Source organism: Sus scrofa, chromosome 1 (genome assembly GCF_054392235.1).
Source record: "Sus scrofa isolate SSC_HxYL_T2T_F1_AM1 chromosome 1, Sscrofa_HxYL_maternal_Yorkshire_Landrace_v2.0, whole genome shotgun sequence".
Taxonomy (NCBI): domain Eukaryota; kingdom Metazoa; phylum Chordata; class Mammalia; order Artiodactyla; family Suidae; genus Sus; species Sus scrofa.
In genome coordinates this window covers 211,204,618-211,232,016 of record NC_139383.1, presented here as the reverse complement: position 1 = coordinate 211,232,016, position 27,399 = coordinate 211,204,618, and the positions used below count along the sequence as shown (strand labels likewise).

Sequence of the window (27,399 nt, the reverse complement as noted above, 5' to 3'; positions counted from 1 at the left end):
TGCTCCAGGGGCTCTTTCTCCCAGTGCCAGATCCCAGCACATGAGTGTTTGATGTGGAGCTTAGAACTCTCACTCCTGTAGGTGAGTCTCTGTGAATCAGTTAGTTTTCAGTCTGTGGAGCTTCCCACCCAGGAGGTATGGGGTTGTTTATATCGTGAAATTGCCTCTCCTACCTCTTGATATGGCTTCTTATTTTTCTTCTGAAGTAGGGTATCTTTTTCAAGGTTTCCAGTCCATTCGGGTGGAGATTGCTCAGCTTTTAGTTGTGAATTTTGTTTTTAGGAAAGAAGTTGAACTCTAGTCCTTCTATTCCTCCATCTTAATCCTCTCCCAGAAGAATGTTTTAAAGTATAGTTAAATATGAAGAATATATTGTCTGCAAGACATCAAGCAATAAAACATAGCTGAACACTGTAGTGAATATCTTTAATATTAATGGCATTTACTTATTTAATATTTTACTCACATATTTATTCATTTAACAGATATTCAGTGAGCACATCCTATATGTTAGGACCTGTGTTTGATGCCACAAATAATTGAAAAATGAAATAGAGAAGAACTTTGAAAGAGCTTAAAATTTTCCCAGTTATAGGAAAATAGCCTGTAAATGAGAACATATTTTTCTATGTGATGTTATGGAGTTATGTGACTATAGAATCAGAGTTGTTTAGTTTCCTCTGGATTTCTGATGGAAACTGAGCACATTCAAAAAGATGTGATATTGCTGAGATTCTAATGTATCCATATCTTAACATGATGGTGCCACAACCTTCCAATAGATGATTATTTCTCTCTTCCTTTTCTTTGACCTAATGATAGGAACATTTATGGTCGGGGTGAAAGTAGAAGTGAAAAGTAGGTCCTGGGTTCTGCCTAATTGATCCCTGATTTTCAAGAATTACCTCCCCTTTTTTCTTTCCTTTTTTTTTCTTTTGCTAAAATCAAGACATCTTAGTAAATTCACTTGACTTCTTTGAATTTTGAGTCTTTTGACTATGTCCTCCTTTTTTCCAAGTATTTTTTCCTTGGCTTTAGTAAACATTCATTCTCCTAATTATTTTATTACCTTCAGAATGCTCTTCTATTGTCTATTTTCTGAAAACCAATGTTTCATTTATCTTTGCTTTATATCAAGAGGTAGGGTAAATCTGGTCCTTGTTATTCCATCAATGAGGGAAGAAGAAGTTTGAGTAGTCTTTTAAAATGTTAAAAACAATTACATTACCTTTGAGGAAACGTTCACCATGAATGTACACTTGGCCAACATATCCATAGTTACATCTGCATTTTGACATCCAGATATTCAACCAACCAGGGATCATTCTGCAGTTGGTTGATTCCCCAGATGGAAAATAAGTGGATATGGAGGGCCAACTGTATTCGTTGTACTACAGCTTTTCATGTAAGGGACTTGAGCATCTGTGGATTTTGGTTTCTGCAAGGGATCCTTAAACTAATACCCTGCAGATACCAAGGATGACTGTACTTATTTTTATAGCTACTACAGCTTTTTTAGTGTTAGCATAGTATATCTTTCTCCATCCTGTTAACTTTTTACCTATATGTCTTTAAAGTGGATTTCTTGTAGAGAACATATGATTGGGTCTTGTTTTTTGATTGGTATGATAATCTTTTTTTGGTATATTCAGGCTGTTGACATTTAGAATGATATATTGATATTGTTGGGTTAATATCTTCGATATTTGTTACTGTTTTCTATGTATTACCCATGTTCTTAGTTCCTATTTTGTCTTGCACTAGTTTCTTCCTTTTGTGGTTTTAATGCAACATTTTATGATTCCATTTTCTCTCTTTTCTAAGCATATTCATTTAACTTCTTAAAAAATTTTTAAAAAATGGTTGCCATGCAGTTTTAAATATACATTTATAATTAATCCAAGTCGCTTTCAAGTAACAGTATATGACTTGAGTATTTCATGTACCTTCTAATAACACAACAGTTCTAATTCCTCCTCTCATCCTTTGAATCATTGTTGTCATTAATTTCATTTATACATAAGCTATAAATTTCAGTTGCATTGCTGCTATTATTATTTTGAATAAATTGTTACTTGTTATAACAGTTAAGTATAAAAAATAAACATTTTTAAAAAGTTTCCTCTTATTTCTTCTTCAGTGCTCTTCCTTTCTTTATGTAGATTTGATTTTCCTATCTACATAATTTTTCTTTTCTCTGAAAAACCTCTTCTAACATTTCTATGAAGGCAGATCTACATAGAATGACCTATGTGGAATGACCCAAATGTCTTCAGTATTTGTTTGAGGAAGTCTTTAGTTCTCTTTCTCTTTTGAAGGATTATTTTTCAGGGTACAGAATTCTAGGTTTTTTATTTTAATCTCAACACTTTGAATATTTCACTCCATTTTCTTCTTGCTTGCATATATGCTTTCTGAAATTTTGGAGATAATCCTTATCCTTGCTTTTCTGTATGTCAGGTGTCTTTTGCCTCTGACTTCTTTCAAGATATTTTCTTTTATTTATTTTATTTTTATTATAGTTGATTTACAACATTCTGGCAATTTTTGCCATACAGCAAAGTGACCCTGGTTTATACATACACACACACCACTCTTTTTCTCACATTACCCAGCATCATGTTGTAATCGGATATAGTTCTGTGCTATACAGCAGGATCTCATTGTTTATCCACCCCAAATGCTATAGTTTGCATCTACTAACCCCAGACTCCCAATCCATTCCACTCCCTCCTCCTTCCATGGCAAACACAAGTCTGTCCTCAGTGTCCATAAACAGTTTCTGTTTTGTAGCTAGATCATTTGTGCCATATTTTTAGACTCCACATATAAGTGATATCATATGGTGTCTGTCTTTCCCTTTCTGACTTACTTCACTCAGTATGAGAGCCTCTAGTTCCATCCAAGTTGCAGCAAATGGCATTATTTTGTCCTTTTTATGGCTGAGTAGTATTCTACTGTGTATATGTATCACATCTTAATCCACTTGTCTGTCGATGGGCGTTTTGGTTGTTTCCATGTCTTGGCTATTTTGAATAGTGCTGCTATGAACATACAGGTGCATGTGTCTTTTTCAATGAGTTTTGTCAAATATATGTCCAGGAGTGGGATTGCTGGATAATATGGTAGTTCTATATTTAGTTTTCTGAGGTAATTCCATGCTGTTTTTCATAGCAGTTATACCAATTTACATTCCCACCAACAGCAGAGGGTTCCCCTTTTCCACATCCTCTCCAGTGTTTGTTGTTTGTTGACTTGTTAATGATGGCCACTCTAAATGGTGTGAGGTGGTACCTCATAGTAGTTTTGATTTGCATTTCTCTAATAATTAGTGATGTTGAGCATTTTTTTCATGTGCCTGATGGCCACCTGTATGCCTTCTTTGGAGAAATGTCTATTTAGGTTTTCTGCTCATTTTTCGATTGGGTTGTTTATTTTTTTGTTGTTGAATTGTATGAGTTGTTTGTATATTTTGGAGATTAAACCTTTGTCAGTTGAGTAATTTACAAAGATTTTATCCCATTCTGTGGGTTATTTTTTCATTTTTTAAAAATGGCTTCCTTTGCTATGCAAGAAGCTTTTAAGTTTAATTAGATCCCATTGGTTTATTTTTGTATTTATTGTCTTTATTCTAGGAGGTGAATCAAATAAGATGTCATTGTGATTTATGTCAAAGAGCATTCTGCCTATGTTTTCCTCTAGAAGTTTTATAGTATTTGGCCTTACATTTAGGTCTTTAATCCACTTCAAGTTTATTTTTGTGTATGGTGTTAGAAAATGTTTTAATTTCATTCTCTTACATGTGGTTGTCCAGTTTTCCCAGCACCATATATTGAAGAGACCCTCTTTCTTCCACTGTAAGTTACTGACTTTGTCATATATTAGTTGACCATAGGTGCTTGGGTTTATTTGGGCTTTCTATCATGTTCCATTGATCTATATTTCTGTTTTTGTGCCAGCACCATACTGTTTTGGTGACTGGCTTTTTAGTAGAGTTTGAAGTCAGGGAGCCTTATTCCTCCAGTTCTGTTTTTTCTCTTCAATATTGCTTGGCTATTTGAGGTGTTTAGTGTTTCCATACAAATTTTAAAATATTTTGTTCTAATTCTGTAAGGAATCTTATTGGTAATTTGATAGGGATTTAATTGAATCTATGGATTTTCTTAGGTAGTATTGTCATTTTGATTATTTTGATTCTTCCAATCCAAGAGCATGGTATATTTTTCCATTTATTTGTGTCTTCTTTCATTTCTTTCATCACCATCTTATAGTTTTCAGAGTACAAGTCTTTTGTCTCTTTAGGTAGGTTTATTCCTAGGTATTTTATTCTTTTTGATACAATGGTATATGGGATAGTTTCCCTAATTTCTTTCTGATCTTTCATTGTTAGTTTATAAAAATACAATCAATTTCTGTGTATTAATTTTTTTAATCTTTTTGCCTTTTCTAGGGCTGCTCCCAAAGCATATGGAGGTTCCCTGCCTAGAGGTCTAATTGGAGCTGTAGCCTCCAGTCTACACCAGAGCCGCAGCAACATGGGATTCGAGCTGCATCTGTGACCTACACCACAGCTCATGGCAATGCCCGATCCTTTACGCACTGAGCAAGGCCAGGGATTGAACCCGCAACCTCATGGTTCCTAGTTGGATTTGTTAACCACTGACCCACGATGGGAATACCCTCTTTGTATTAATTTTGTATCCTGCAACTTTACCAAATTCATTGGTGAACTCAACAGTTTTCTGGTAGCATCTTTAGGATTTTCTAGGTATGATATCATGTCATCTGCAAACAGTGATAGTTTTACTTCTTCTTCTCCAATTTGGATTCCTTTTATTTCTTTTTCTTCTCTCATTGCCATGACTAGGTCTTCCAAAACTATGTTGAATAACATTGGTGAAAGAAGACATTCTTGTCTTCTTCCTGATCTTAATGGAAATGCTTTAAGTTTTTCACTGTTGAGAATGTTAGCTGTGGGTTTGTTATAAATGGCCTTTTTATGTTGAGGTAGTTCCCCTCTATGCCTACTCTCTGCAGAGTTTTTTTTTTTTTAAATCAGAAATGGTGGTTTGTCAAAAGCTTTTTCTGCATATATTGAGATGATCATATGGTTTTAATTTTTCAGTTTGTTGATGTGGTGTATCACATTGATAGATTTGTGGATGTGGAAGAATGCTTGCATCCCTGGGATAATAGGGCCTTGAACATGGTGTGTAATTTTTTAATGTATATTTATATGTGGTTTGCTAATATTTTGTTGAGGTTTGCATCTATGTTCATCAGTGATATTGACCTGTAATTTTCTTTATTTGTAGTATCTTTGTCTGATTTTTATATCATGGTAATGGTGGCTTTATAGAAAGAGCTGCGGAGTGTTCTTTCCTCTGCAGTTTTCTGGAAAAGTTTCAGAAGAAGAGGTGTTAATTTCTTTGAATGTTTGGTGGAACTCAGCTGAGAAGCCATCAGGTCCTGGACTTTTGTCTTTTGGAAGTTTTTAAATCACATTTTCAGTTTCATCACTTGTGATTGGTCTATTCATATTTTGTATTTCTTCCTGGTTCAGCCTTGGTAAGTTGTACCTATGTAAGAATTGTCCGTTTCTTCTAGGTTGCCCGTTTTATTGGCATACAGTTGCCTGTAGTAGTCTCTCATGATCCTTTGTATTTCTGCAGTGTCAGTTGTAACTTCTTTTTCTTTTTTTTTCTTTTTTGTCTTTTTGCCATTTCTTGGGCCACTCCTGCGGCATATGGAGGTTCACAGGCTAGGGGTCCAATGGGAGCTGTAGCCGCTGGCCTATGCCAGAGCCACAGCAACATGGGATCCAAGCCGTGTCTGCAACCTACACCACAGCTCACGGCAATGCTGGATTGTTAACCCACTGAGAAAGGCCAGGGATCCAACCTGCAACCTCATTGTTCTTAGTTGGATTCATTAACCACTGAGCCATGACAGGAACTCTGTAACTTCTTTTTCATTTCTAATTTTATTAATTTGAACCATCTTCCTTTTTTTTCCTGATGAGTCTCGCTAAAGGTTTATCATTTTTTTTTATCTTTTCAAAGAATCAACTTTTGGTTTCATTGATGATCTCAATTGTTTTGTGTCTGTGTTATTAATTTCTGTCCTAATCTTTGTGATTTCTTTCCTTCTACTAATTTTGGGATTTGTCTGTTCTTCCACTTCTAAATGTTTAAGGTGTAAGGCTAGGTTGTTTATTTGACTTTTGTTTTCTTTCCTGAAATATGATTGTATTGCTATAAACTTCCCTCTTAGAACTGTTTTTGTTGTGCCTCTATAGGTTTTGTATGTTTGTATCTTCATTGTCATTTGCCTCTAAGTATCTTTAATTTCCTCTTTGATTTATTCAGTGATCCATTGGTTGTTTAGTAGCATATTGTTTAGCTTCTAGGAGTTTGTGGTTTTTTTTGCTCTTTTTCCCTTGTAGTTGATTTCTAGTCTCATAGCATTGTGATCAGAGAAAATGCTTGAAACAATTTCAATTTTTAAAAATTTACCAAGGCCTGATCTGTGGCCCAGGATGTGATGATCTATCCTGGAGAATGTTCCATTTGCACTTGAGAAAAAAGTATATTCTGCTACTTTGGGGTGAAAAGGTCTATAGATATCAGTTAAGTCTCTTTGGTCTAGTGTATCATTTAAGGCTTTGTTGATTTTCTGTCTGGATGATCTGTCCATTTCTGTAAGTGGGGTGTTAAAGTCCCCCACTATAATTGTGTTACTGTCAGTTTCTCCTTTTACGGCTTTATATATTGTGCTGCTCCTATGTTGGGTGCATATTTATAATTGTTATTTCTTCTTCTTGTATTGATCCTTTAATCATTATGTAATGTTTTTCTTTATCTCTTGGGATCTTCTTCATTTTAAAATCAATTTTGTCTGATAGGAGTATTGATACTTCTGCTTGTCTATAATTTCCACTTGCATGTAATATTTTCTTCCATCTCCTCACTTCAAGTTGTATGTATCTTTAGATCTGAAGTGGGCATCTTGTAAACAGCATATATATGGGTCTTGTTTTTAAATCCATTCAGCCAGTCTTTATCTTTTAGTTGGAGTATTTACTCCATTTACATTCAGTGTAATTATGGGTAACTATGTACTTATTGTCATTTACTTACTTTTTTTGGATTGCAATTACAGGTCTTTTATTTTCCCTTCCTCTTTTTGTTGTCTTGTGATTTGCTGACCATCTTTAGTGTTATGTTTGGCTTTCTTTTTCTTTTTTATATGTGTGACCATTGTAGTTATTTGATTTGTGGTTCCCCATTATATTCTGTTATATCCATCTATATGTGGGCAGAATTATTTCTGCTTGCTGGTTTCTTAATTTCAAATGCATTTTCAGTGTTCTGCAGTTGTCCTCTTCTCATGCTTGCTAGTTTAGATGTCATATTTGTCAGTGGGTGATTTCCTGCCTTTAAATTATCTTTGTCTTTACCAGTGAGCTTTTTCATTTGTAATATTTTTGTTTCTAATTGTGGCTTTTCCTTTTCTGCTTAGAGAATTTCTTTTAGAGCTGATTTGGAGGTGCTGAATTCTCTTTGCTTTTGCTTGTCTGTAAAGGCTTTGATCTCTCCATCAAATCTGAATGAAAGCTTTGCTGTGTAGAGTATTCTTAGTTCTAGGTTCCTCCCTTTCATCACCTCACATATATTTTCTCACTCCCTTCTGGCTTGTAGAGTTTCTGCTGAAAGATCAGCTGTTATCCCTGTGGGGGTTCCCTTATATGTGATTTGTTGCTTTTCCCTTGTGGCTCTTTAATATTGTTTCTTGAACTTATTTTTTGTCAGTTTGATTAGTATGTGTCTTGCTGTGTTTCTTCTTGGGTTTATTTCATTTGCAATTCTCTGTGCTTCCTCCACATGAGTGAGTGTTTCCTTTCCCATATTTGGGAAGTTTTTGGTTATAATATTTTCAAATATTTTCTCTGTCACTTTCTCTCTTTTCCTTCTGGAATCCCTATGATGTGGATGTTGGTGTATTTAATGTCCCAGATGTCTCTTAGACTCTCCTCATTTTTTCATTCTTTTTTCTTTTATGTAGCAGTGATTTCTATCACTCTGTCTTCCACTTCACTTATTTGTTCTTCTGCTTCTGTTAACTTGTGGTTGGTTCTTTCTATATTTTTTTTTTTGTTTCAGCTATTGTGCTATTCATCTTGCTCTTTAAATCCTCTAGCTCTTTGTTAAACTTTTCACTTAAGTTCTCTGTGTCTCCATTCTTTTCTCAAGATCTTGGATCATCTTTACTATCATCACTCTGAATTTTTTTTAGGTCAGTTGCCTATCTCCTCATGATTTAGTGGTTTTTGTATGTTTTTGCCTTGTTCCTTTGTCTGAAAGCTGCTTCTTTGTCATCTCACAGTGTCTACCTTTCTCTTTATTCTCCATTTAACAGTTGGTATGTAGATGTCTAGTTCTCAGGAGTGGTAGCAGTTCACGTATAATCAGAACACGTGTTGGGAACAGTGGTATCACACTTCTCCTGGAGCTAAGTGGCTGTTAGGGATAGGGTCTGTGAGGCAAGTGGCAGTGATTTACCATTCACAGGATTGCTTTTGTGGCTTGCAGGGGTAGCAGTGTCTCTTGCAGCCCCTCCTTCTATCAGCTGGCTTTCAGGGCTATTTTCTGTAGCTTGCAATGTCAGCAGTTTCTCCTGCCACCCTTTCCTTTGCTGGGAAGGCTCTAGGGACTGCTCTCTGTAGCTATAGGGTCAGGTGCCACTGTTCTGCTGGCATGCCCCTTGTTTGACCACTCTAGGGATCTCTCTCTAATGTCCCAGGTGTCCTCACTGTTGCTAAAAGTTTCTCTCTATAGCTGCAGGATGTGTGTTTCTGGTGGTCTCTCTCTCCCTGCCTTGTTTCTGGTAGGAGTGCTCTCTGTAGCCGCTATGGATTGGAATGTGGGTTAATGGGCTTCCTGCAACTCCCTTTTTGTGGAATGCATGCTACTGACTGGAACTTCAGAGGGCCATTGGCCTGGGCCCTGTATGTTGTGCTTTTTTCCACTTGGGCAGCCCACAGCTCTGGCAGGGAACAGACACTGGCAGCCCTCTTGTAGGGAATGGGTGCTGCCACTGGCAGCTCTTCTGGAGAAAGTTGGGTTCCACTAGTGCAGGGGGCCACTGGCAGGAACCAGGAACTTGTATTATTTCCCCAGGTGGTTACTCCACCTGCTCCAAGAAGTCTATAGCTCTAATGGCGGGGCTGCTTTCCAGCCATTGCTAGGCACTCCCTGATGCCAAGTGGTTCCCTGAGCTGTAGGCAGTGTCCCGCAGCTTGAGAAGGCACCCACAGGGAACAAGGCTGTAGTGGTGGATCCTACCCCTTCCTTCCAGCATCCCCAAACAATGGCATCTAGTCTCTAAGCCCAACTGGGTTGCCTCTGCTTAGATGTTCTCCATTTTGGTTGCCCTATACTCTAGTCTTTCCAGACTGTTTCCTCACAATCAACCCTAGTTGCCAGTTGCTCATAGCATGACTGTTTGTGGAGGATTGTCTCATTTTTAACTGTTTAGAGCATTTGTTTAGAGCATTTGTTTAGAGTTCCTCCTGCATTTTTGGCTGATCTCCTAACTAGTGGGGGAACTTCCCTGGGTGTAGGAGCTATTCCTGTTTCCAGCTCCCTCCTGGGACAGCAGGTCCTGTCTTGCTTCCTTTCACATCTCTTTTCTCTTGTTCTTTTGCTTTTGTCCTATTGGGTTTTATAAACTTTTTATTGCTCTATCATAATCTTGAGGTCCTTTGGCAGTTTTTCACAGATTTTCTGTGCAAATAGTTTCACAAGTAGTTGTATTTTCAGTATATTTGTGGGAGTAGATGAGCCTCATGTCCTGCTCTGCCATCTTTGAAAGCCTCCAATTTATTTCTTAACTATGATTTTCTACAGTTTGAATATGTTATGTAAGTGTAGGGTTGTTTTTTATTTTTGTATTTTGTTTTTTGTTTGCTTTGGCACTTAATTTTGCTTGGTGTTTTCCAAGCGTCCGGGATCTGGGTTTGGTCTCTGACACTAATTTAGTGAAATTCTCATTATTGCTTCAGATATTTCTTTTCTTCTTTCTTTTTTTCTCCTTCTGATATTACCATTACACATGTAATACAACTCTTGTTGCTATTCCACAGTTTTGGATATTCTGTTCTTTTTTTTTTTGGTCCTTTTTTCTCTTTGCTTCTCAGTTTCTATTGGCATATCTTCAAGCACAGAGATTCTTTTTCTCCATCATGTCCAGTCTATTAATGAGCCCATCAAAGGCATTCTTTATTTATGTTGCAGTGGTTTTTACCTCTAGCATTTCTTTTTTATTCTTTCTTAGAATTTTCATTTCTCTGCTTATATTTCTTATCTGTTCTTGAATGTTGTCTACTTTTTCAATTAAAGTTCTTAGCATATTAATTATGGTCAACTTAAATTCCTGGTGTAATAATTCAAACATCCTTGACATATGTGAATCTGGTTCTGATGCTTTCTCTGTTTCTTCAAACTCTGTTTTTTGCCTTTCAGTGTACTTTGTGATTTTTTTTTGTTGAAAGCAAGTCAAAATGTATAGATAAAAGGAACTGTCATAGACAGGCCTTTGGTGGAAAGAGGGGCAAGTTTTATAGTCCTATGATTAGGTCTCAATCTTTTAGTAAGCCTGCACACCTGTGTTATGATCTTCCTGAATGCTTTTTCTCCCTGACTCCTCCATTAAGCTAGAGAAGTTGGGGTTGCTTATTTCCCATCTCCCAGGTTGGTTAGGCTCTGATATTAGCCCAGTAATTTAGGTTCTGATAAGTAGTTTTTCTTGAGGTCAGGTCTTATTAGGAAGAAACAAATGTTCTGATGTATTTCAAAATGGTTATTTTTCCCCTCTCCATGCTATAAGCAGGAGGGAATTTTTCTCTGATATTCTCTGTGAGAACCTGGTGGAATTCTTGGAGGTAGAACTCACAAAAGTGTTGAGCCCTTCTGATGTTTTTAGCTCTCAGACTTGTCCATGTTGAGCCTCCAGCAGTTCGTCCTTCACAGTTCCAGATTTTTTCTACTCTGTACTGCTTCCCTGGGAATTTTCTGTTCATGGGTTTCAGCTCTAGTAAATTGTGATTCTCTCTTTCTATCTGTCCTTCTTTCCAGTTTAGGGAGAAGTAGTTTGCCCTATGATCTCATTCCTCTAATGTATCTAAGAAGAGTTGTTGATTTTTCAGTTTGTTCAGTTTCTTATTAGTTAGGGTGGAATGATGACTTCCAACCCCCTTACTTGACAGAATGGAAACTAGAAGTCTCCAAAAGTTTATATAATTAACTGTGTATTATTCACATCTACTGCTCTTCTGTGATGCTAATATTTCTAGTTTAACCAGACTTTTAGCATTTTAGAGAATATGGCAAAGAATTCCCTGTGTTCCATGCAGAGGGCATAGCATGACTAAGACTCTCAGCATAATTGAGGCCACAGCTCATATTTTCTGAATATCAATATGTGTCAGGCAATATCAATATGTGTTTTGACATGTATCATTTCATTGAATATATTTGTACACTCCTGTTTTTACATAAGAAGGACATACATTGAAGAAAGTTATGTTCTTGGCAAATGACAGTCAGGTGTGAATTTGGTCTTTCTGACATGTTATTATGACATATTATTTGATAATCATACTTCTCATCTGAGTATTCTTTCTTCTTCATTTGCTAAAATAGTCCTAGTTGTCTTTGACCTTCTTTAGGTAAAAGGATTATCCTGACAAGCTTAAATATACTGGAAAAAAAGAGGATCCTTTGTCACAAAATTCCAGCATCTTATCATGATAATTAGAATGAGGAATTATAATTCTACTAAAAATAAATAGTAAATGTTATTTTTCTAAAATTATATTAATGGCCTGAGCACTTTGAGAGATAACTATCAATATTATTCATATTGACTGATCTCTAATTAATCTACCTACTCAGCCTCTATTTATCATCTTTAATTACTGGAGGATAAATTACTATGTTTTTGTTTTTAATTTATATTGCTCCTCTGGATGTTCTGATATTATAGACTAAAGATAGTTTCAGTCTGAGAAAGTTAATGAGAGCTCAGAAGAAGAATGAGAAAGAGAATATAATCTTCAACATTTCAGAAATAATATATCAGTTTTCACTTAAAATATAAAAATATAAAGTATTAAATTAATAGTTATTAGAAAGTTTTGATAGACATATCTGGTATTATGAGGCAGACATATAAATGTAGGTTGATATTTAAGTAGCTGAGCTTCTCCAGACCAAATATAAATAATTTTTAAACTAACAGATTACAGAATTAGAGGTGAAACTAAATCACTCTGAGTAAATCTACAAAATAGTAATTGTTGGAAGAGACTGCTGCTATTAGTTTTATTCTGGTATTACTATTATTCCTATTGAATTTATGAGAATTAAATATAATTGTTGCAAAGCAAAAGATTCAGGTAGACAGCATAATTCTGCTTTCATAACATCCATCAAAATTTGTTGAAGTCTCCGTGAGTGAGTCCTGAAGAATCTTATTCAGAAAACTTTGTTTTGAGGAAGAGTCTCTTGATACTTAGGATCTGAAGGTCAAGAGCCAAGAGACTGGAAATAGAAACATCTTTCTAGTTCCAGACTTTTTCCTAAGCTCTGAACTAGAAAGTGTGCTTTTCCAGCATCAGTAGGCTTTGATTAAATATTTACTGATATAAGCACCACCTTAAGTTGCCTTCCTTCAATAGTAACCTTAAATAAGTAAGGAGGTATAGTAGAAAGAGCGTGAAATTTGATATAAGGTAAGTCTGGATTTATGTATCAACTTTATACATCTGTTCTGTTATTTCAAAATAATAGGCATGATTAACTATTTAATAGGAATTATTTCAAAGATTAAATGAGCTGCTATAAACTACCTAACATGTTTTTTGGCATATTATAGATGTTTGATAAATGTTTCTTAAATATATTAGTGAACATTTATATAAAAATTAAGGCAGCCATCTTAAGCAGGGTGAAGAGTTAAAGAACAATGTTAAAAAAAAAACCAGGAGTTCCCGTCGTGGTGCAGTGGTTAACGAATCCGACTAGGAACCATGAGGTTGCGGGTTCGGTCCCTGCCCTTGCTCAGTGGGTTAACGATCCGGCGTTGCCGTGAGCTGTGGTGTAGGTTGCAGACGCCGCTCGGATCCTGCGTTGCTGGACTACAGCTCCGATTCGACCCCTAGCCTGGGAACCTCCATATGCCGCGGGAGCGGCCCAAAGAAATAGCAAAAAGACAAAAAAAAAACAAAAAACATAAACAAAAACAAAAAAAAAACCAAAACACCCATCCCAGATCTACTGAATCAGAATCTTTGAGAAAGACAATGTAAAACATTTTGACTTTAAAAAGTGTTTGAAGTACCCATTTCCAAGTTCAGAGGATAGGATGCTTACTTTAATCTAGCGTATCGGAACTGTTTGAGAACTAGTCTCAGGGAAGGCAAAGGTGTTGCCTCAAGTCTTAGCTCAAATTTTGGCACATTGACATTCCACAAATCTTTGAATAAACAAATCCTTAGAAAGGTAAAACATCTGCATTGCAAAAATTAGCTATTATGTGTTTGTTAATTGTGGGAAAATCCTGTAAATTATTTTGACAAATAATAACGGAGTCAGTTTTAAGAATATACCTCCTGCCTGTAGAGTATGTAACATTTAAACATTTAGACATGACTTAAAAAAATCTTCAGACTGTAGTACCCATGAGAGTGCACCAGTCAGCTCTTCTCTTAAGAGCTAACTTTCTGCAAGGAAGGATCCACCAAAGAGTTTATACTGATGTCAGACTTTGCCCAGGCTTCTCTCACCCAGTGACTATTATCAGACCATTCCTGACTGAAGCAGGATTCCTCTAACAGGCAGGCTTTGCTTTGGGGTTCCATATTGGCCTGACAGAGACATTCTCAGACTTAGACTGCAGTCTGAGGCTTTTCCTACGCAATCCTCTTCCTTCCTTTTCTCTGTTTTCAGGTGTTAGATCTGCATCATAGTCTTTATAGTGAAATGAACTATTTTTCATAGTCCCCTAAAATGATCCCAGATGCCCATGTGACTTATCATAACTGGATCCCTTCCAGGCCTTTTCCAATTCTCTAATACATATTGATCAATTATCTATTAGATGATCAAGGTATTGAGAACAGAGTGGGATAAAAACAGCCCTGTTTCCCATACTTTTGGGAGGAGATATGCATTAAATAATTATAATCATAAAAATGAACTCTAACAGGCTTATATACGAAAAAGGAGGAGTGGAGGAATGAGGAATTAAGATTGAGAAGAAAAATAGAAAAAGTAGGAAATTATAATGTTATGGAAGTCAAGAGAAGAGAATTTTAAGTACATGTAACTGTTGAATATTGCTAAGATGTCTGCAGGTGAGTAATGGAAAGTGACCTTTGATCTGGCAGCATAAGAGTCGTTGATGACCTTACAAAATGTTGTTGGTGGACAGAGGGAATAGAGACCTGTTTGATATGACATTATACTGATGTCAGGGACTTAATACTAGATGAGGAAGTGAAGACAAATCTCAGACGCTTTCTGAGATTTGGCTGTGAAAGAGAGAGGTAAGAAGGAATGTTATATTAAGAGGATTGAAGGACTTTGCAAGATAGCAGATACTTAAGCATATTGGTGGCTTATGGCTTGAGATCAGTCAGGAGTAAGAGACTAAAGAGATAGCATCAAGAGAGGGTTATTTTATTATTAAAGTATAGTTGATTTATAGTGTTTCTTTAATTTCTGTTGTACAGCAGTGAGCCAGTCATACACAGTTCCCTGTGCTGTACAGTAAGCCCCCATTTCCCAGACATTCCAAATGTAGCAGTTTGCATCCACCAACCCCAAGCTCCCTGTTCATGCCACTTCCTCCCCCCTCCTCCTAGCAATTACAAGTCTGCTCTCCATGGCTGTGATTTGTCTCTGTTTTATAGATAGAAGCATTTTTGCCATATTTGAGATTCCACATATGTGATATCATATTGTATTTGTCTTTCTATTTATGACCTCACTTAGGATGAGAGTCTCTAGTTTTATCCATGTTGCTACAAATGGCATTATTTTGTCCTTTTTGTTGCTGAGTAGTATTCCATTGTGTGTGTGTGTATCCGTATCTTCTTTTTCAATATAATTATTTTTATTTTTTTCCATTATAAGTGGTTTACAGTTTTCTGTCAATTTTCTTCTGTACAGCATGGTGGCCCAGTTACACATACATGTATACATTCTTTTTTTCTCACATTATCAGGCTCCACATAGGTGACTAGACATAGTTCCCAGTGCTACATAGCAGGATCTCATTGCTAATCCATTCCAAAGGCAATAGTCTGCATCTGTTAACCCCAAGCTCCCCATCCATCCCACTCCATCCCACTACCCCTTGGCAAACTTAATCCATTCATCTGTCAGTGGACATTTACATCATTTCCATGTCTTGGCTATTATGAATAGTGCTTCGAGGATGAACAGTGAAGGAGGGTGCCCTTTTCTCCACACCTTCTTCAGCATTTGTTATTTGTTGACTTGTTATTTGGTGATGATCATTCTGACTAGTGTGAGGTGGCACCTCGTTGTAGTTTTGAATTGCATTTCTCTAATAATTAGTGATGTTGAGCATTTTTTTATGTGCTTGTTGGGCATCCATATGTCTTCTTTGGAGAAATATCTATTTAGGTATTCTCTTCATTTTTTGATTGGGTTGTTTGTTTTCTTGTTGTTGAGTTGTATGAGATGTTTGTATATTTTGGAGATTAGGCCCTTGTCTGTTGCATGGTGTGCAAAGATTTTCTCCCATTCTGTGTGTTAATTTTTTTTTTTTGGTCTTTTTAAGGTCACACTAGGGCATATGGAGCTTCCCAGGCTAGGAGTTGAATCAGAGCTGTAGCTGCCAGCCTATGCCACAGCCACAGCAACACCAGATCCAAGCTATGCCTGTGACATATAGCACAACTCAAAGCAATACTGGATCCTTAACCCACTGAGTGGGTCCAGGGTTCGAACCTGTGTCCTCATGGATACTACTCCTCATGGAAACTAGATCAGGTTTCCTCTGAGCCATGGTGGGAACTGCTGGGTTGTCTTTTTTAATAGTTTCCTTTGCTGTGCAAAATCTTTTGAGTTTAATTAGGTCCCATTGGCTTATTTTTGTTTTTATTGACCTTATTCTAGGAGCTGGATCAAACAAGATGTTGCGATGATTTATGTCAAAGCGCCTTCTGCCTATGTTTCTTCTAGGAGTTTTATAGTATCTGGCCTTATATTTAGGTCTTTTTAAGTTTATTTTTGTGTATGATGTTAGAGAATGTTCTGATTTCATTCTCTTACATATGGTTGTCCAGTTTTCCCAACAATACTTATTGAAGAGCATATTTTTATTCCACTGTAGGTTCTTACCTCCTTTGTCATAGATTAGTTGACCATAAGTGGTTGGATTTATATCTGAGTTTCCTGTCCTATCCCATTGATCTATATTTCTTTTTTTGCACTGGTATGGTATTGTTTTGATAACTGTAGCTTTGTAGTATTGTCTGAAGTCATGGAGCCTGATTCCTCCATTTCCATTTGTCTTTCTCAATGTTGCTTTGGCTATTTGAGTTCTTTCGTGTTTCCATAAAAATTTTAAAATATTTTGTTCTAATTCTATGAAGAATGTCCTTGGTGATTTGATAGGGATTGCACTGAATCTGTAGATTGCCTTGGGTAGTATAGTCATTTTGACAGTATTGAGTCTTCAAATCCAAGAGAATGGATATCTTTTTTTTTTCATATATTTGCATCATCTTTAATTTCTTTCATGAGCATCTTATTGTTTTCAGAGTATAGGTCTTTTTTCTCCTTAGATAGGTTTATTCCTAGGTATTTTTGATGCAATGGTAAAAGTTCAAATTTTTAAAATTTCTCAAAGCTCACTAGAGGATTGGACAGTCTCTGAAACTACTGACAAAGAGAGCTGTCTCTTATCTGAACAGTGTGTGAAGCCTGATGCACTTTTCATTTCATTGAAGAGAGCAGACATTTGAACAGGGAAGAAACTTCTTAGCTAAAATGAAGTTGGACGTGTATTTAAAAATACACAAGCTTAAATAACTTTGGGGTAGGCAGTATCTAAAATTCATTACACTTAATTGATTTTTAAAAAAATATTGCAGATACAGAAAACATTAAGAGAGAACCCCTGAGAAAATCTCAAATGATGGAAACCATTACTGATAATGATGTAGATTTTGCTTTTAGAATTTAAGGCTTGTGTTTCTGAATTTGTTATTGGCGCATGGAAACATGAATGATCTCTGAGGAGTTTAGCATTTGTAGTGTAGTGACTACCAAGTAGGGAGAACATATCGTTTTGTCCCCTTAGTTGTTAAATATTTCTCAACTCAGTGAGAATTTTTAAGATGCTATAAAAAATGAATTCAAGAATATGAATTATTATTATTGAAAAAATGGCTTGAGGTGTTACTTTTTTGCCACTTATTTTCTCATTCTGTTTCAGAGCATTGTTTTTGTTAAAATTTGAATATAAATAAATGGGTTATAATCTATCAATAGAGGAAACTAATCAACACTAAGGTCACTTTGAACTCTTAAGATTCTGCAGTTCTGCATTCATTTCCTTCCTTAGTAGACTTTAGAGACTTGGTATTAGTTTTGCATATGTGTTTTATGAATCAGAAGTTTTGTACTGATATTATCATAGAGCCATAGAATTTTGAACTAGTAAGAGACTTTAGTAACCCTTTATGTCTCTCAGTCTAAAAGGGTGCTTGAAATGTTATGTATGAAAAATTGAGTTCACATGTGTACATGTTAAGATTATCATAGATTTTTATCAGATTCTTAAAGTAACTGATAGGAAAAAATTTACTTTTTATATGTTTATATATATATATATTCTTTATTTTTTATATATTCTCCTTTATTTCATAAAGGAGAAAATAAATGCCTGGGAAACTAAAGCATTTCCTCAAATCACACAGAATTTTAGTGGGAACAATTTATGTTATTATGACATTTATTTCACTCTTAAGTCCATAAAATCAAATGAAACATATTGACTGTTTTTTTTTTTTTTAACTGCTCAAGTCGGTTATTGGGCTCACTCTGCTGCATGGCTCTGCTGTACTGTTTAGGTGCTTTGGCAGAGCTTTGATTTTTTTAAAATGAGAAAAATTCAAAAAGTAATGGGAGATAGGCATGTTTGCCTTACTTGGAAAAATAAATAAAAAGGCTATTAAAATCAAGTTCATCAAATTAGATGGTGACAGGATGATACATTAGCATTTTGGGTTGCATGAACTCCAAGCTCACATGATCAGTTCAAACCTGAGAAGAAATGGAATGTGTCCACTCTTTTTCTGTCTTTCTGTTTTAGAAGTGAAGTGAATAGACATCTAGATAGAGCCCAGCTGCTATTTCCATTGACTTAATGAGTTTCTTAATGTGCCCCATTGTGCCTCAGTATTAGAGAAACATATGGCACATTTAACTCCTAATTATGGATTTATTTGACTTTTTATTGTATATTTTCCACTTGTGACTCTGTAAATTCTTTAAGAAATAATTTATACATATATGTGTGTATGATATATGATTATGTAATACATGCCAGTTGTGCTACTTATGGATAAATGAACAAAATATATTTTTCTTATTAAATATGGCCAGTAACTATGTTCTGGAAGAAAAAACCTAAAAACAACATAAAAACCTTCCCTCATTTTAAAGCAATTGTGAATGTTTAAGAGTTTTTGGAAAAGTAATGAGAATATAGAAAATGGTTACAACAAAAAGCTTTCCAATCAGTAACTTGATTGACTTGGCAGGATATAGTGTGGAATAATTGCATAAATATTTTCAAAAATTAAACATAGGCATTCTTATAAAGATGTCAAAAATGCAGTCACGGAGTCAGGAGAAATGGGATGAGAACATGATAAATAGGTTTATTTATTTTTCTTCTGATAATGAATTTCCTGAGTCTCATTTGATAATAAATCTCAAGTTACATGTCTTAACCTAAATCTTAATACGCCATTATAGATGACTAATTATAGTAAAGCTCAACATGAGAATTAAGTCATTCCCTGGGGACACCTGAAAGAGCCCAATGTTAACTGCATTATGGCACTGGGTTTTGATGTGCAGCTATTATTTTCCAAGCTTTGACTTTGAAGACATTGATCAAAAACTGTCACCTCCTACCATGCACAATAACCCTGTCAGAGTCTTGACAACACCTCATAACAACTACCGTATGCTCACAAAGAAATAAATTTCTAAACCAAAAGATGTGAATGGCTAGGAGCCAGGGAGGAACTGATTTACTGAATTTACCTCTTATTTAGAATCCTTATTGTGAATGGAAGCCATTTTTTCTTAGGTCACTTTTTAATTGGAACACTACTAATGAAAGCTGCAGAAGATAGACTCTGGCATAGCAAAAGATAGAAGAGAAAAAGGCAGAAATGTTTAATACCTTCCAAAATTAATTTAATTGTAATTTATAACAGTAATGAACAAAAATCCATTTTCTAGGTCCAGTGGCAATTCTTCGTGAAGAAATAGGGATTTGAGGATATTTGAGGAAATGACTTACATATCTTGTTTGTGTTCAATCAGTGGAATACAGTAGGAACTAATTCATTAAAATTTATCCTTTTTTTTAATTTAGCTATTTTGTTTTTCATAAGAGACATATTTGAACTTTTTTGTAAAGTTTTATTTTAGGAGCCCTTTGATTATTTTTCGAATGCTGAATGACAGAGTCTCACAACAGTTACCTTGAAGGAAAAGACCACCTTTAAATTGAATGTCAAATTTTGACAAGGATAAAATTTAGTATCTAATCTGACTTTAGTGGTACTTGAAAATAAAAGCAAAATGTTTTGAATATCTAATTGCATAAATAACAGCAAAAATTTTTGTCTTGATTTCTGTTGTATTGTTATTTATATCACAGGATGTGGGGAAGAAGGGGTAAACAAAAATACTATCATTAGACTTTACTAAAAGATGTGTAAAATATTGAATTTTGAATTTCTCTCTTTTATAGAATACTTTTAAAAAATGGAACTGTTGTTAACTAAAAGAATAGATGCAATTTTAAGACTGCTGATAACTCAGTAAGAACCTCCTCTGAGTTACTGTATCATGAACAGCTCTATCTAACAGGTTGTTTTGTGAGTCTGTATTACAGTGGGACCTAGCCTAACTTCTGGGGAGAAGCGTGAGTGTAACGAGTCTGAATATTAGATTATCTTGAGGACTTATTCTCTTTGAAACTATATTTTTTATTTGTAAAATCAAGATTATCTGACTGACCTTATTAATAAGGTGATTTTGAGGAATAAACAATAATATATATATAAAGCCTGAGCATAGTGCATGACACAACCAGCTCTTAAAGGGTAGGTATAATAATGAGAAAGATGTTCTTTGTATGCAGAAGATCCTTTAAGGTGGTAGCATTTTATGAAGAAATTATTATGGTTTTAATTAACTTACATAAAATGCAATTTTTAATTAAACTTCTTGCTGAAATGCTTTAGCACTTAATATGTACTATTCTTTCTCTTTTATTCTTTAATAGCCATGTGAAGGGCTTTCACTGAACTTCCGAGTGAAACTGTATTGTTATCTGTTTGTTTAAAGACTGAATTCTGAGGAAATGTTTTCACATACATTAATTTATAAAGGTAGATTCTATTCGGTGTAAGACAAATTGCAAAGCTTATCTCAATATCTGAGCATGAATTTATTTTAAATATCCTGTGAGTTAAAAAACAAGAATTTCATAAGTTCTGAGCCCTATTTGTGCTGTTGACTTAGATCCGTTAGAATAAACTAAATAAAAAGCATAGCTTTTGAACATGGGCTTACACAATTAACCACAATGGCACCAAGGTTTCTTGTTCTAGACTTTAAGTCAACAGCACTCTTTTATAAAGAATTATTTAAATCAGCAAGTTCACAAAAGGCCATGTAATTTACTCAGAGAACCATCAGGCTATGTTACAGTGATGGGAGCTTTTGCCATGTTTTGCTTCAGTTCCTCCCAGTCATACTCAACCAGAGATTTGCAAAATGGTCATTATCTTTCTATGAACTGAAACCTTAAGAATTATTTTCCTAATGGGCTTCGAGGTTATCACTGTTAGTTTAGGAGAAAACGGCATCAGTTTCCTGGTAAGGAAACCACTCTCATTTAAAATAAAAAGAATATGTGGGATAATGATGAAAGGAACTGCATATTAGAATTCAAATTCATATGACCTCTTTAGGAAAAAAGTTAGTGACATAAATCAAAAGTTTAAAAAAATCCACAACCTTTAATTCAGTACTTTACTTTTATTTATAGGAGTTTATTCTAAAGAGATCATTTGAAATATAGAAAACATTTTCAAACTCCCATATTCATTCCTTCTTTATTTAAAACAGAAATGAAACATACATATCCTTTATTAGAAGAATTAAGTAATTATTGTATGACTAAATATTGGAAAATTATATGGCTATTAGAGCTGATGTTTGCAAAAGGTGTTTAAAATGGAAAATGTATACAATGTTAAATTAAAAGTGCTGTATGTACAGTACTATTATAACCATCTTATATGCAGAAAAAAGATTACAGGCAAATACAGTGACGCATTAATTCATCACATTCATAAGCAATTATGTACTTAGATCTAAACATTTTGGAAAACACTGGAAAACAGTTACAGTGGCACGATAGTATAACTGTAGAGTTTCGTAAGTTTTTTTTTTGAGAAAAATGGTCATAAAATTACCTCATTTAATGTTAAACAAAAGTAAACAATACTTATAATGAAATCACAGTCCAGCTTGTATAAACACCATGAAGTTAAAACTGAAAATGATTAATTTTTAGTGCCTGGAAATTAGTTCTCAAAAATTTCAGAATACAAAGGAAAAGTATTGTAATATAAGTGCCCATTCAGCAAACCCACAAATAAGTCTTATGGCATTCATTCTTTATTTTCAGAGATATGTTGAGTATTTAATATGAGCTGGGTGTTTAGAAATTAGTATAAAAAATAGGCACTTTTCCATTCCTTATCAGTCTTAGCTTCTTGATTTCTTGATTCCAGATAAGCGTCCCCAACTGATATGAAAAGGGTAGTAAAGCAATAAAAGAAAACAGTTACTTCTACTCGCTTTTGCAATCTGTGTTCCCTCGATGGTAGGGGCACAATGTGTATGGTCTCCAGCTGGCTTCTTGGTGTCTCAGAGTAAGGAATCAGAGATTACATGCTTCAGGGAAGTCCTGTTTCCTGGATGCGCAATGCTATGGTGAGTTACAGCTCTAGGGTAATGAATTATCTCTACCTAGCTGCAGAGTATTTGCAGAGGGAGCATTTACTGGTAGATACTGGTTTTGGGGGAGTGACATTTCTTGGCAATTATGTATATCATCAAATTGTTCATTCTGCCTCCAACAATAATCCAGGAAAGGCTATGTCCAAGAGGAGGCCATTTCTTCCCAGACCTTCAATGCCTCGCTATTTGATGGGCCACAGTCCAAGGGCTGAAATTAATGTCACTCTGCAAACTGTGGCCTCTCAATCATGATAATGCTCAATTGCCTTTTGAAGAACCCCAGGGAAAGGGAAATGAAGTTCAAACTTCCCCTCAAAACTGACAAAAAATGACATTAGCATACACAGTGTGACTCTGGGAAGCCTTGGAGTAGATGGGCTCTATAATGTGTGCTCACATGCATTCTGAAGCCATGGAGTGAATTGTATTTGTTTATGCACAAACAAATAAACAACTTAGACCCTTTCCTTTCTAATCTCCAGTCCTCCTGAAACTTCCAGCCAAGCTAAGCTTGTATTCTTTAACTTTACTTTTCCAAAGATTAGTGTAGGATATTCTACCAGGAGGAAAGATGCTTTGATGGAGGTCTTAGCAGGGATAGTAATGAGGTTCGTTAAAGATCAAGAACATTACTGAAAAATAACTTCAGACTAGACTTGTTAAATGAAATGAACCACAGACTTGGAATTATCTTTGTGTATGGCTTACTTTTTTTCAGTTGCCCAGTGAAAATAGTGAAGCTGAGAGGTCAGGTGTCTTGCTTAGCTTTTATAGCTTAATTACTACCAGAACCAAGTCTGTATTCATGTTGCTGATTCACACTTCCACTCCTCTGTGCTGAGTGGTTGGTATTGTGAACCAAACAAAAAATGGCAGTTGACTATAAGAGTTTAGAGTGAACAGGAATTGGAATAAAAATGAATAATAATTTAAAAAGGAGATGGGTAGATGTTTTTGAGCTTGGGAGAAATTCTACTTATTAGCTTCCCTTCCTTCCTTCTGATATGCCTCTAGCTTTCCCATTTATCAGACTAGTATCTTTTACTTTGTTTAGAACAAATTTGTAAATGATGTTTGTAATTCTGTTATATAGTTTAATTAAAAAACACGTTTCTACTTTCTCATCACCTTTTAATTTGATGAAACTGTTGCCACTGCTAAATTGTAGCTGTTAACATCTCAGTGATTTATAAGAATAGTCAGAGTATTCAGTTGCTGTTGGGTAGAGTTTTTAAAAAGGGGGAAAAGTATACGTAATTTGAGAAAAAGAGAGAGCACATAGTGCTATTATGAGTAGAGAAGAGATTCAGGCTTCCCAGTGTATTTGAGAAGAAATAAAAGTTTTAAAAATCATTGCTCCAGCTTTGGGTACTAAGGTAAGGATTATCTTTGCTTAGAATGCTTTCCTGTTATTCTATGCCTCCTTCTTCCAGAGGTAACAAGGAGTGTTTATTTTTAATAACAGCCTTATGAAAGTGTAATTGGTATATAATAAACTGCACTGCACACATTTAATATAACAATTGGTAGGGTTTGACATATGTATACACAAGTAAAATCATTACCACAGGAAAATAACTAACATATTCATCATCTCCAACATATTTTCTTTGATCCTTTGTAATTCCTCTTGACCATCTTTCACTGTCCTTCTACAACCTGTTCCTAGGAACTGCTGATGTCCTTCCTGTCACCATAGATTTCTAGGATCTTATATAAATTACAGCATATAGAATATACTCATTTTTGTCTTGTTTCTCTCAGAGTAATTATTTTTTAGATTCATTCATGTCATAGCATATATCAGTGTACTTTTGTTTGTTGACAAGTATTAGTCTATTATAGATGATTAACCAACTGTTGATGGACATTAGGGTTTTTCCAGCTGATATATGAATAAAGCTACTATGAGATTTTGTGTCTTTGGTGGACATTTGCTTAATTTCCCATTGGTTGATACCTAGGAGTAGAAGGGAATGTCTGGAATGTATGACAGGCGCATGTATAGTTTTTAAAGAAATTCTCAGTTGCTTTGCATAGTTATTATACCGTTTTTACATTCCAGCTGTGTTTGAAAGTCTTAGCTACTCCACATTCTTGCAGATACTTGATATGGTCAACCTTTCAAATTTTAGCCATTTTAATAGATGTATAGTGGTATTTCATGGTAAGTTTGATTTTCCTGGTGATTAATGATGTTTAGCATTTTTTGTTGTGCCTGCTTGTCATCCGTGTATCTTCCCTGGTGACATGTTAGTTTGATCAAATCATTTAAAATATTTATTTTGTTCTTAATGAATTTTGAAATTTCTTTATATATTGTGATACATCTTTTGTCAGATATACACATTACAACTGTTTTTTTCAGACTCTTGATAGTGTCTTTTGAAGAAGAAAAGTATTTAATTTTGATGAAGTACAATTTATCAACTTGCTCTTTTTATGGATCATACTTTGTACTAAGAAGTCTTTGCATAACTCACAGTTGCAAGGTGTTTTCTGGTGCTGTATGATTTTATGACTTCTATTTAGGTCTGTGATCCATTTTGAGTCAGTTTTTGTAAGTTGCATGAAATATGGGTCAAAGTTTTTTTTTTCATACATATTTTCAATTGTTCCAGCAAAATTTCTTGGGAAAAAATTATCCTTTCTCCACTGAATTGTCTCTGCCCCTTTGTCTAGAATTTGTTGTCTCTTTATGGGTCAATCTATATCTAAACTGTTTATTCTGTCATGTTGGTTGATTTTTCTATCTTTTTACCAATAATGCACAGTTTGATTATTATAACTTCATAATAATTCTTAAAATATTTTTAGCTCAGCAACTTTATCATTTTTTAAAGATGTTTTGGTTATTCCAGTTTCTTTCTTTGAATTTTCAAATGAATTTTATGGAGGATTTGACAATACCAAACAAAACTGGCTGTAATTTTGATTGAGGTTGGATAGATCTATAAATCAATATAGAAGAACTGTCTTCTTAACAGTGTTGAGTCTTCTCACACATGGAAATGTTATATCGCTCAGTTTATTTTTCTCATTTTAAATTTTTATCAGCAAAGTTTGTTTTCAGTCTTTCGCATATTTTATCATTTTTAATTTCCATAGACACACATTTTAGATAAATAGTTACTTTAATAATTATTTTACTGTTACACTTAGAATGGATAAGCAGTGAGGTCATACTCTATAGCACAGGGAACTATATTCTAGTCTCTTGGGACAGACCATGATGAAAGATAATATAAGACCGGGGAGTGTGTGTGTGTGTGTGTGTGTGTGTGTGTGTGTGTGTGTATGTATATATGAATATATACGTTTGTGTGTGTGTGTATATATATATATATATATATATATATATATGGCTGAGTCACTTTGCTGTACAGCAGAAGTTGGTACAACATTGTAAATCAGGATATAATTTAATTATAATAAAGAATTATTTTCACTTTTTTGGATGAAAGCCAATATCAGTTGCCATAATTGCAAGGTCACTTTGAAAATCAAATAAAAACAGAAAAATAGTGTTAAATTCCATGTAAACACTTTTACTTGCTGGGGCTTTATTTTTTTTAAAGAATAATTATTAAGGCTTAACAAATTATAATGTCATACATACTTCTCCTTTATGTAACTACGTCTTTAAAAATAAAAGAAAAAGAATTTGTTTTCTCACTAGGTAATTAACTGTATTCTAATGATCAATATAGCGCTGAAAACTAATTTATTATACATTGGATATGAGTTCCACAGTTAGAGAATAACTAGATTTTAGGTAAGAATGTCTTGAGCAAAGATATAATGATGTGAGAAAGTTTGGGTACTAGAGAATCTGCAGAGGTAAGGAATTCCTAGAGTGGCAGTACTAAATCTTGGATATATGTAATCTTCACCTTGAGAGTTTAAAAGAACTCAGAGCCAAAAGAATCTGAATACTTGGTTTGAAGTATTTAACTTTTAAAAGTTCTCTAGGTAGTTCCAATGCTTAGGAAGGATGAGAAACATCTATTATAGAATGTCACAATATCAGTATGCAAGGATGTGATGATGTGAAGTGAGCAGGCAGGAAAAAGCCTAGATTGATTAGCAGTGTCTGTCTTGGACATCAGTAGGTGGAATGGTAAAAATGTCATCATTGCTTGCCATCCTAGAACTAGAATGTTGGATTAGGCCTGTCGAGACAGTTGAATATTATCTCGAAAAACTGATAGAGGCCTGACTCTCCTTTCCGTTAAGAACAAACACTCGGGTATTTTCTGCCTCGAGTGGTCTTTTAAGAGTATAATCTTTTCCTACAATTAAAGGAATGTATATTTCAGGAGTACATTTAATGTAGTATGTTTTAAGAATGGTCTAGACAGCCCTCCCCAATACTTTACAATACAAACATGAAGTATTTTTGAAACAGTTTTTAATAAATTGCTACCTATAAATAATTACAGATAAATTCATAAAGCCTTTTTTGGGCAATAATGTTTCAAACTATAGTGATATATAGAATCCAAATTTGCATCTGTAATAAACAGGTCGAGTGAGAAGATTCTGAACGTGAATCAGTTCCCATAATTATTTATCCACTGTTTTGACACAGCCCTAATACCCATTTAAAATAAGGCAGATTTCAGGTGGGTAACATTTTTAGGTAGTTAAACTATGCTTTCTCACTAATATGCACCATCCTAAAGACTTCATGCGGGTAAAGGAAAGAAAAGAACTCCAAATCTTCCTACTTTCCTAGGAGAAGCAAGGAATCAGGAAAGGGGGATTTCAAATGTTTCTTAGTTTAAGAAGAACAGTAAGAGACTTGGGGGAGGGAGTGAAGATTATCTTACCAAAAATATAATTGAGGAATTCATGGGGAAGCCAGTGGGAGAAAAGGGCATTTTTCGTGTGTGTGTGTGTGTGTGTGTGTGTGTGTGTGTGTGTATTTACAGCCCATCCAGACAGTTTATTGTAACTCCCACTGCCCCTCCTTCCAGATGGTCTGGTCCTCACTCTCCGCCCTTGGCCCGCCCTCCCCAGG

General features: G+C 34.9%; 1 long non-coding RNA gene across 3 annotated transcripts in view; it reads left to right on the top strand.

Annotated features, from left to right (window-relative positions):
• The window catches only part of LOC146406980 (uncharacterized), a 391,187-nt gene that overhangs the window by 24,393 nt on the left and 339,395 nt on the right, over positions 1 to 27,399 (top strand). The window lies entirely within an intron of this gene.